Below are 11,505 nucleotides of genomic sequence, written 5' to 3'. Positions count from 1 at the left end.
ACTCTTCTCACCCTTTTACATTTCTTCATTGTTCTGTTATACCTGACAAATTGCATATAGTAAGTTACTGTGTTTTTTCTGACACTTCTTAGAATCTAATTCACTGATATAACCTGGGCATATACATTTATGTACACATATACATTGTGTGTCTGGCACATAGTAGGTGCCTGATAGGTATTTGTTAAAGCAAGTTCCTAAGCCATTTTATACTTTTTGCTTTGTGCATCTATATAAGCCTATATATATATAAATATATATATATTCTCTTTGTACAACATATCATGAACTTCTTTCCAAGTCACTAAGTATATAACTTTCATGGTTATTTCATTGTGTGGCTATATTACAGTTGCTATATCTTTCACTCAATTGTTAGGCATTTTGGTTGCAGATAAAAGATTAAGACCTAGGTGTGGGACAAGTTTAAAGCCTGCCGTCTTTGCATTATTTCATGCTGTCATTTTTATTTTAAGTGTTAGAGGGTAACCTAATAAAGTGTGATTAATATCCATTTGGGGAGACAGGGTGGTGAAATATCTACCAAAAGAACAGAAAATCCAAAATTGGTGCTCATCCTCAGACCTTGTTTTATATCATGAGCAGTGGGTTAGAAGCATTTTGCACAGTAGGGAAAAGACTGGGAATAAAATGTACAGTGGCTATTCTGTAATTGGGTTAAGAGTTGGGAGGGGATTGTTTCATGGTCAGACTTGTGCTTGGTAAGATCAAGTTTGCTGTTTTATAGCTTGTGGCTTAAAATGAATCAGTAATATTAGTTTGCATTTAAATAAGGAAGTTAAGCCATAAAGATTTTTTAAAATCACTGTTTTTTAGATTTTTACCAATGTCAGTGTCTTTAAAACACCTTTCCAGAATGAGTTTAGTTTAGGACCTCAAGTGAATCCTTAGTAGGTCAAGTGTAACTTCACATTGCTTCTAAATGTTGATTAGCATCATCATTCACTTAAATAAATCATTATTTTTCTTTTAGCTGTCTTGGGTGCTTAATTCATCCACCTACCCACTCTTTCTTTAATATCTAATACTGATTAGACATTTTTAATATCAATTTTTTGGGGGCAAAGAAATAAACTATGGTTCTAAGGAGTTTTTTTTTGTTTGTTTGTCTGTTTTTTGGGGGGAGGTAATTAGGTTTACTTCTTTATTTATTTTTAGAGCAGGTACTGGGATTGAACCCAGGACCTTGTGTATGCCAAGCATACACTTTACCACTTGAGCTATACCCTCCCCCCTCTAAGGAGTTTTTTAAAGTGGAAGGGTGATATGGTAGATACAATACCAAAACTTGAGAAAAGGAAACATTTTGAACCACTGGTGTGTTCAAACACAGAACAAGTTATGTTCAATTTTGAGATAAATGTGTTCTTTATTTGCTTGTTTTTCATCTTCATGAGTCTGAAAAGGAAGAAAAAAATTCCCTTTTATTCTTTTCTTGAAATCTGAACTGGGTGTTTCAGACCAAAAGCTTTGAGTGGGTGGCTGAAGCAGGAGCACAGAAGGGGACCGCTGCCAGGTAAGAAGGGCTGTGGCCTCTGCCTCCTGGAGGAGGCTCCATACCTTGTATATTAAAAACTATTCCAACCAGAATGTGCTCTGGGAGGAATGATTTAGGGCAAGAATGATTTGGAGAATCTTTTTAATAATATCCTTCATGTAATGAGATTGTTACAGTCATAATTATTGAGCACCTACTAAGGGCTGTGCTGCACACTGTGCTCGTCATGTATGGTGTTTAATCTTCAAAACAATCTTGTGAGGTAGGTTCTGTTACCCCCATTCTGTAGATGGACCCCGGGGCAGAGATGCGGGCTATGGGGGCTCTGGTCACGGACCTTGCAGACTGCCCAGCAGAGATGCAGACCCAGAAGGGCTGGTCTCCAGAGTCTCTGCTCGTGACTACCATGCCTTACCAGCAGTTCTGCTAATCTTGGTTTAAGTAAACTGACGCATTCCCTTTCCTCCCTGTATCTTGTTAGGGACTTCTCTCCTCTGATCCAAGAGAGAACTCATTACTCTGTTCTCAAAGGCTGGGGTCAGCAGAGTGCACACAACATGTGTTAGGGTCCCAGGCACTGGGCGGTAGCCCACACCTAGGCTGATGGCCCAGGATGCCTGGGGTTTGGGGGTGAAGGGAGATGAACACATGCTGTGGTATTCAGGAGCTTATGAACGAGCTTGCTGCAACGTGTATCTTATGTTCCATCCTGGAATGAAGGGAGGGACCGGCTTAGTGCATGTTGCCCAGGGTGAAGAGAATCTCTCAGTCTCCCCTCAAGGCCATTTTTTCTGCACACCATGGGATTCAGGGCACTATTAACTCACCCACTGGCAGTTCTCCATCAGCGTAAAATCTAGTATTTGCAAGGCTTAGGTTAGGGACTTCCTGGGCCCAAAATATTTCCACTTCCTGGAGGCTAGACAGAGTGGGATTCAAGATGACACTCTTGGTCTGTTATTTTGCTCCTTGTAATCTCTTTAGGTTTCATAGATAGATCATTTGGTGACTTAAAGGAGCCTGAGATTGTCTTGATATTTACTTGATAGTGTCTGATTTAAGAGTGTTTCACAGAATAACTCGAGTTTCACAAGATACTACCTGGCAGAGCCTTGAAAAACCTCTAGCCATTTCTCCAAAGCTTGCCTGTTGATTTGAGAGCATTTTAAATTGTGGAAGCTCTGGATCCACCTTTTCTCTTTCTCTGGATGACTTCTGCCTACTGCACATGGTCCATGCACTGATCATCAGGCTGGACTTGACCTCTCCATGGAGAAGTGAGGGAAAAAATTTCATGAAAGTCCTGTTTTTAGCATTGTTCACCATTACTCCCATACAATAAAAGGGCAGGTCTTTGGTATTCTTCCTGAACCTGATGTAGTTACTAATAGAAAAAGTGTAAAGAATGCTTACTTTGAATTGTAAGAATGAGTTTTAGCTACAGATGCCCTTCTCCTTTTAGCTCCCAGGCAAAGACACACTTGGAGGAGGAGGAAGGCAGGCAGAAGTTGAGGGGAGGTTATCATATTAATGTAGTTTGTTCTCTTTTTCTCTTCAGACTGCTGTCATTTTCTGCCTTGGAAAATACCTAAGTGGCACTTGGAATTAAACTCACCCAGGGAAGGTGAAATGAATATTGAGAGTTCAAGTAAAAATCACTTTCTGTCTCTCCACATGATTTAATTCCTCTTTTTATCTTCTTTCCTAAATATCATATGTTAAAAACAATATGGGGTTTAAACGTAGTGCTAAATCACCATGGTTAACAGCAGAAGAAAGGTAGCTGTTTCTCTAAACAGGTGACTTCTGACAGAGCCTCAGCTGAGGGGTGGAAGAGACTGCAGAAGTCTCTGCTCTGCCTTCCGTTTCTAGAAAGAAAGTTTTCCTGAGGTTAAAGAGGAAGCCAAGGTGACTACTCTAAAACAGGCAAGTGTTTCTTGTTGTTGCTCAGTTAACTTTATCAGGGAAATAATGAGCTGGGTTCTTTTACCCTCAGGAAGACTTAAGCTGTACCTTCCACCTCTTTCTTCATGGAGTCTTCACTTTACATACACTGATGCCAAGGTAGGGAGAATTGGTTTCTTTACAACCCAAAAGCTTAGATGGAAAGTATTTTTTGCCTCTGCAAAAGCAAAATAGCTAGTATTTCTTGCTGATGATAAGGCATGAATGCTGGCTGCATAGAAATAGTGTCCCAACTCCCAGCACAGTTGGGACCCTTTGCCATCTTAGGATGTCCTGTTGGAATTCCAAACAGGTGAAGCCGAGCCCAGAGCTGGTCACAACTGTGAAACAATCCTATTGTTTCCTACTGCCAGGCTCTCGCTGCCCAACTTTATATCATATAGTCCAGATTTGTTCTTTTCCATTTCCTTGCCTGGAATGCCTTTCCCTTATTCTCCTTTGTTTCAGTCCGGTCCTTTTTTCTAATGTGCTTCTCAAGTTTTACCTACTTAGTATTCCAAGTTTCCAGTCCCCAGCCTTAAGAGATCGCCCTTTTCTCTGGAATGCCGTTATCACTTGTGGACTCTGCTTCACGCACTCAGTCAGCATTCATGCCGGTCCCTCCGTCTGGAATGCGCTTCTCCCAACTCTTTGCACACATGGTGTCTTCTCATTTTTCAAGTCTGAACTGATTCCCTTATTCCATTTACTTCTTGAAGAAAGTGGGACAGTAGTCCAGTAGAATGTCGCAACTGCATCCTTGTGGTTGTTAATTTGCTCCTCCGTCTTCTGTTTTTCCTGTTGTCTAGAGGTTAGATCTAAAGACTTGATGAAATTCTGTTTCAGGTTTTTGACAACACTAAGAACTGTATAGTCAAAATATTTTGTTCTAAGATCAATTGAAGTAATTCTTTTCTCTCTGATTTTGTCACTAAACTGATGTACCATTAGGTACATTTGTGTCAGTTTGTTTTCAAATTCTAGGCATTGGCTTTTATTTTCTTTTTAAATTAGTTTTGTGTTTTGCTTACTGCCTTCTTCTTGGAATACTTCTTTCACTTGTCTTCTGAGACACTACTTTTTTGTGTGTTCCTTTCTAATGATGCTAGAGTTTCCCAGCTCCTACTTTTTCAGTATTAAGTTACCCGAGATGCTAAATTTTGAATCAGGAAATTGTTGGAAATTGGCATAGAATATTTGTCCTAGGCACTGGTGAGGGCCAGTGAGATATTCCTACACCATTACAAAGAAGAATCCTCTATTCACTGAGTTATGTCTGTCTCTCAGAATATTATCTTACTCCTGTGTTTCGGTCTGCTCAGCCAGATATAGCTAGTGGTTCAGAGAGGAATGGCGATAGAACTTGGGAAGAATCTCAGAAGTACTAGTTGTTAAGCCAGGCTCTTTTTGATAAGACACCCAGGGTGACCTATTTGAGACCCTCCTGTCTGTTCTATAACCTCCCCTGGGTGGAATGTGGCTGGGATTTCCGTAACTTGAGGGATTTTGTCATAATCAAGGAACTACAGCAATTGCTCAGTGCCCCTGATAGACTAGAGAAAAGAAAAGCTTTATTATAGAAGTCTCCATGCATTCTTTAGAAGCCTAAGCTAAGTAGAAGTGGCTCAGGACTTTACTTGGAGTTCTCAAAGACATGTGTCTCCATGTTTGGCTTGTAGGTGATGCTGCCATAGGCCATCAGAGACCCATAACATGTTAGCCTGAAAAAAGTGCAGTGTTAGGTACCCAATAACCTTGTCAGTATGAAGTCTTCCAAGATGCAGGCCATACAATGCTTAAAGAAGTGAAGGTATTTTACAACCTAGATAACATTGCAACGTGTTCATACTGATTGAGTCCTGTCTGAAAGGCTGTTTTTCACTTACCTTCTCATTATAGGAGGTTATAAGTGCCCTGGAGTTCCTATTTAATAAGGACTCCTTGCTCCAGGGAGCTGGTTCAGAAGATGAGCAGTCAATGGGATCCAATAACTCATGGGGTAGACCGGTCTGAGACTTCTGTGGCCATGGACACAAAGCTCACCTTCTTTTGTTCTCCTGATGAATACTGGAGCTACCTGTGGCATTTCGAAGGACTTATCTGTCATCTAGAGAGGAGAGACAGTCGTACAATGTAAAGTGCTAAGTTCAATAATAGAATTCAGAAAAAGAACAGTCTTTGGGAAGTGGGAATCAAGGGAGACTCATAGAAGCCTGGATTCTCATCCTGAATTTTAAAGGTGAGGAGTTTGTATGGTAGACAAGGGAGAGAAATTACAATATATAGCAATAACAAGTCTATAGTTTTAACAAGTAAATGTTTGGAAAATCTCAGGTTTTTGATGTGTGTTGGCTACTTCTTGCCGCTGAAAATAAAAGGATGGAAAAAGATATACAATCAAAATAAAGTTGGTGTAGGTTTATTAATATTAAGTAAAATAGACTTTAAACAAACAAAAAAACCCCACTAGAAATGGATTTACTTCACAATGATATATGGTTTTAATGCACCAAATGTAACAATTACAATTCTAAATTCACAAGGGTGAGTGTTCCAGAAATATTGCCAGCATAAGCAATAAGACCCAGAAACCTGAAATTATCTAAATATTAGTGAAAACTTCTCATACTATTAGCTACTTCAACGTTTTTAAAGGGCTGAATATTGCAGGGCTGGGAAACAGAGTTACCTTCTTTCCAGAGGAGAGGAAATCTGAGCTGAGTCCTGAGGACTGGAGTTTGATAAGTAGAAACTGCAGGGAGGAAGGCTGATGCTGCATTAGGTGGTTTGTGATGGTGAAGGAAAGGCCAAGGACACAGCAGAGATGTCAGCAATATTTAGCTGCTTAGTCAGCTACATTCTCTTTAGGCTACTTAAGTCAAGTTTTCTATTATTTTTAGGAAAGTGCACTCCTAACTTTAGAGAGCTCAGTACCACAATGGGGTCCTAAACGTAAGAGACTCTAAAACATGGAACTGGCTGAGTAGAGGAGTTAGGATAGCAGGCAGTGAGGACCTACAATTTTCCTAGGCTGGTGATGACAGTGGAAAAATTGGTCAAATTATCATTTGTTATGTTTTGGGACCAAGAATGTATAGCAATAACAAGTCTATAGCAATAACAAGTCTATAGTTTTAACAAGTAAATGTTTGGAAAATCTCAGGTTTTTGATGTGTGTTGGCTACTTCTTGCCGCTGAAAATAAAAGGATGGAAAAAGATATACAATCAAAATAAAGTTGGTGTAGGTTTATTAATATTAAGTAAAATAGACTTTAAACAAACAAAAAAACCCCACTAGAAATGGATTTACTTCACAATGATATATGGTTTTAATGCACCAAATGTAACAATTACAATTCTAAATTCATATTGCCTAATATTTGTCTAATACAAGTTTAGTACTCAAAATGTATAAAGCAAAAAGTGCAGGAAGTGATTAGGTGAAAAGTGGAAGGGGAACATCATGGGTCAGCCTGGCAACAACTGAACACAGTGATCAATCTTAATGTTACAGAGAAGGAGAGTACAGCTCAAGTGGTAGAGTGCATGCTTAGCATGCATGAGGTCCTAGGTTCAATTCCCAATACCTCCATTAAAGGAAAAAAAAATTAAATAAATAAACCTAGTAACCACCCCCCCACCAAAAAATCTTAACGTTACAGAGATAACTGAACCTCATATGTATACTCCAGATGGAAGTGTACACCACCACCTATGAGGTGTCCTAGCTAAAATTTTGAACCTCAATCTGATCAGCACTCTAGATCATGGGAAGTACAGAGTAAGTACGGGACTATAATCAGTGAAACTCAGAATATGGAAAAAACAACAGGAAACATGGACCCAGTGTCCTCAATAAATTTAAAGGGGAGAAAAAAGCTAAACTTACAGATTAAAATAGATTTTGGACACTGTCTTAGCCTGGGTCCTTCTGAAAGTGTGAATATTTTATGTGGGAGTGTGAACCCAGAGATTAAGGAAGTAAAACAGAGAAGGGAAAAGAGCAAGGACAGGTTATGGATCAGGAAACTGCTCGATCCTATGGGACCTTCTGAGGAGCCATATGAAATGCATCTCAGAAACATCATAGGAGAGAAAGAGGGACATATTTATTGGATCACATTTCCCACTGGTCCAAGTTTTCTCCCAGGGCATTAACTTGCCCTTCTGCTTTTTGTCCATGCATGAAGAACAAGCTGTTCCCTACACTGTGAACAGAGCCGCAGGTACAGGCGGGGAAAGGCATGAATTGTGGCCTGAGGGCCTGGCCCTGTCAGCTTGCACTTGTGTGAAGCTGGCTGGAGTCCCCACAAAGAACTGGCTAGTGCAGCTGTGTCTGAAATAAGGGATGGATGATCCAAGAGGATCCGAAATGGTACACAAGGGGTACCCCAAACAGGGACATTTATCAAAATGCAAAATGTGGACCTTGTTTGGCTCCTGATCCTAACCAATTATGAACATATTTGAGACAATTGGGGAAATCTGAACACTGGGCATTATTATTTTTTAAGATATTAGAATAATACAGCAGTATTTTTAAAGTGTATCTATTTTTTTAGAGGTACATAGTAAAATATTAAAAATATTAAATATTAATGGAAAAAAACTGATGTAACTACAAGGAGAAATGGCCCAAATCATCAGATGAAAGCTTTTAACACTCCTCTTTCAATAATTGCTGGATCAGACAACCAGTAGCACTTATAGAAGATCTGAACAATTAACAAGCTTATTACAATGCATATATAAAGAATATTCTTTTCAAGCACATATGGAACATATCCAAAAATTGACCATGTACTGGGCTATGATGCACATCTCAAACAATTTCAAACAATAGGAGTCATTCAGACCACATTCTCTGACCACAATGCAATTAATTTAGAAATCAATAACTAAGGTAAATTTAAAAAATACAGTATGTTTGGAAAATTTCAAAACATCTATGTAAGTCACACATCAAAAAAGAAATCCTAATGGAAAATACAAGTCAGAAATGTCTAATAACGAAAGCACTAGATAACAAAACTTGTAAGATACAAACGAAGCAATAATTAGATGGAAATTTGTAGCCTTAAATATATATATATAGGACAAGAATAAATGCTGAAACAATTTACAGTAGCTAAGACATGGAAACAACCTAAATGTCCATCAATAAATGACTGGATAAAGAAGTTGTGTATTTATACAATGGAATACTACTCTGCCATAAAAAAGAATAAAATAATGCCATTTGTAGCAACATGGATGGACCTGAAGATTGTCCTTCTAAGTGAAGTAAGCCAGAAAGAGAAAAAAAAATACCATATGATGTCACTTATATGTGGAATCTTTAAAAAAAGACAGATGAACTTATATACAAAACAGAAACAGACTCACAGACATAGAAAACAAACTTTTGATTACCAAGGGGGAAATGGGGTTGGAAGAGATAAATTGGGAGTTTGAGATTTGCAGATACTAACTACTATATATAAAATAAATACACAAGCTTCTTCTGTATAGCACAGGGAATTATATTTAATATCTTATAGTAAACTATAATGAAAAAGAATATGAAAATGAACATATGTGTGTATGTGTATAACTGAAACATTATGCTGTACACCAGAAATTGATACAAGATCGTAAACTGACTAGACTACAATTAAAAAAAAAGAATAAATGCTAAAAACCGCTAAGCTAAAAAATATATACAAGATAGAACTAGATCCCATTCTCCCCTTTTCTGAGAGCTTTTAAAATTGTAATTATCATATTCTACCCTCAACATTGTAATACTGGGTATTTTGGGGTGGGGGAGAAGCAACTTTCTGGTCTTTTAGCTATCAACTGCCAAACTTAAGAGTGAATGACAGAGAAGACTTCAAGCCAGTCGCAGTAGCTGGCTGAGACTCTGGGGTTGCCTTCCTTAGGGGTCTGATGATGCATTCAGTATAAAATGCCTGCATTGGAAAGAAGGGTGTGTATGGGTATTACACGGTTCAGGGGGTGAGCTGGGGCAGACCCTATAGACAGACTAACCAAACACACAGTCTCCTTGACCACCTTCATCAGAGAGCCTGGGAAACCTTAGTCCTGTACTTGTTTTCCCAGCCTCCTTTATACAACTAGGGATGACCATGAAACATAGTTCTGGTCAATGACACAAAAGTGAAAAATTTTTATAAGAGCTAAACTCTAGGAAAACTTTCTTACTTGATAAAAGGAATAACTGATGTTGGTTGCTATCTTTCTTTCTTCTTTGCATTTGGATATAATTTCAGGAGTTTGTGCAACTATGGGGAAAATGCCCTAAATCAATGGCAGCAATAACTTACCCCAACACTTGTTTAGAATAACAGCAACAACAAAAACCCTGTTTAATTAAGCCACTGTTACTTGGATTATTCTGTTCTTTGCAGAAGAAAGCATTCCTAACTTACACATCATTGCAAAATGCTGATAATTCTCATCTTATTTTATGAGGAAGAAATATGTAAAAGGTCTAACACTTGACAAGGCAAGTATCTCTCTCTTTCATGTCCCTCTGTCCATCACATTTCCTAGATCAATTTAGATACCTTTGGGAATAAATTATAGTCCAATTATACTTTAAAAAGTTAAAGCAGAGGTCAAAACCATATACAGCATTCTAATTAGCAAAGATGTCAGTTTTCTGCAAGGTTAGGATAACATTTTCTATTTTATTTCGTAGTCTAATTTGTCATGCCTGAAGTTTTTGTTAATGTCTTTGGTCAGAACAGTTTATTGCTCCAGCAGCTTCCTGGAAGAGCCCACAATTGCACTAAGCCGATTTTAATTATTTCCCTCTAGATTCATTAACTTGTACTTGGCTACACAGTCCTCTGCCACTTTTCTATAAGTTCGCATAGCCTGGCATTTTATTAGTGCAGCTGCTGTTAGTTAAAAACAGGGCTAGTTGTTCATAAAAAGATTAAAAACTGGCAGCAGCAGCCACAGGTGTGATTGGAGAAAGTACTCAGTGGAGCTCTTCCCCTAAAATAACCCCATTTCAGGGTCATTCCTCTACCTTTACCTGACTGTAAGGGCTTTTTAACCTTCAAAAGTCTCTATAAATTGCAAATGTGTCTGGAAGGCGTCAAAGTTTATTGGCGAAGGTTGAGTTCTGAGGTAACACTTTGGTGGAGAGTAAGTAATGAAAAAGTAGTGTCAAATTGGGAGTGAGACCTGCCTGCCTGCCTGTGTAGGAGGACCGACTCTAGATGGGAAAAAAAGGGCACTGAAAAGGGGGGCACCTACACAATCTGTCTATATCATATTTTGCCTTTGGGTCCTTAACTATCCAGGGAAGTATTTCTGAAACAAAGTATTGGAATTCAAAGAATTATTTTTCTTACTGTTTGCCGATTCTCCCTCCCAGGTAAGTCTTAGACGGCGCTCAAGATGATTTCTAGAGAGCCTCAGAGTTTGACTTCTGTATAATGATAGATTTCCTGTCTCTTTTCCAGGTTGCTAAACCAAATTACCAAACGCATGGTAATTCAACTTTAAAAAGGATTTTGTGGCGAATATTTCCAAAGGTTTTTTTTTTTTTTTTAAATCTTAGATTGTTTCTACTTGTTCCCCCTTGAACATGCTGTTGACTTTCTTTGAAGGATATGTTGCTATAGCGACAACAGAACTGGACGCACATACTGAGCACTACCAATTTTACATCATTTTTAAACGCCAATACTGAAAACACAGTTGGCGATTATGAGGCAGGCCTCAAACTATCCAGAACCTTCTCGCAACCAGCGAAAACGCTGCACGAAGAATTAAGCCATATTCTGTGCGTCCATCATATGCAAGGCATTGCACTCCCTTGGCAATCGTTATCTGACAAGGAGACCTACCAGACCAGGGAGAAAGGGTGACGGGGGCAAGGCGTGCGGAGGGTGGTAAACAGCACCTGATGAGCGGCGAGCCTCAACTTGGAGACCTGGTTTCTGGCGCTCTGCGTGGGCGGCCAGGTGGAAGCGCGCGCCCCGCGCGGTCACCGCGGTCCGCCTGCCCGGCCAATCGGGAGGCG

The sequence above is a fragment of the Camelus bactrianus genome, chromosome 7 (genome assembly GCF_048773025.1).
Source record: "Camelus bactrianus isolate YW-2024 breed Bactrian camel chromosome 7, ASM4877302v1, whole genome shotgun sequence".
NCBI lineage: Eukaryota > Metazoa > Chordata > Mammalia > Artiodactyla > Camelidae > Camelus > Camelus bactrianus.
The sequence above is the reverse complement of the archived record's forward strand: the minus strand, read 5'-3'. Positions refer to the sequence as shown.